We start from the raw sequence: 416 nt of genomic DNA on the forward strand, positions 1-416 counted from the left end.
CTGTCTATGCAAATGTATGCAAATGTATGCAATTAATCAGGGCCATGACCCTTGGCGGTCTGATGGTGTCACTGCAGTATAAAAGGGGCCCTGGTTTTTTGGGGGTGAGGGGTGGCATTCCGATTCTGAAGCCCAGCTTTCCGTGTGTGTGTGCGCGCGTGTGTGCGCGTGTGTGCGCGTGTGTGTGTGTGTGTGTGTGTGTGTGTGTGTGTCCGTCCCCAGGCTGGGCCATTTCTGGGTACCCCCTGCTGTGCCCCCTGAGATTTGAGAGATGCTGGCCTGAGGCCCAGCTCAGGGTTGCCCCTGGGGCTGCATTAGATCCGCAGGCAGCTGTCCCCAGGGGGCGAAGTCCCCTTTCACCCTGGCTTCCCACGTGGCCTCACCTCCCGTTTGAGCTGCACACGCGGATCCCAATA

Source organism: Pteropus vampyrus, unplaced genomic scaffold (genome assembly GCF_000151845.1).
Source record: "Pteropus vampyrus isolate Shadow unplaced genomic scaffold, Pvam_2.0 Scaffold3245, whole genome shotgun sequence".
Lineage (NCBI taxonomy): Eukaryota > Metazoa > Chordata > Mammalia > Chiroptera > Pteropodidae > Pteropus > Pteropus vampyrus.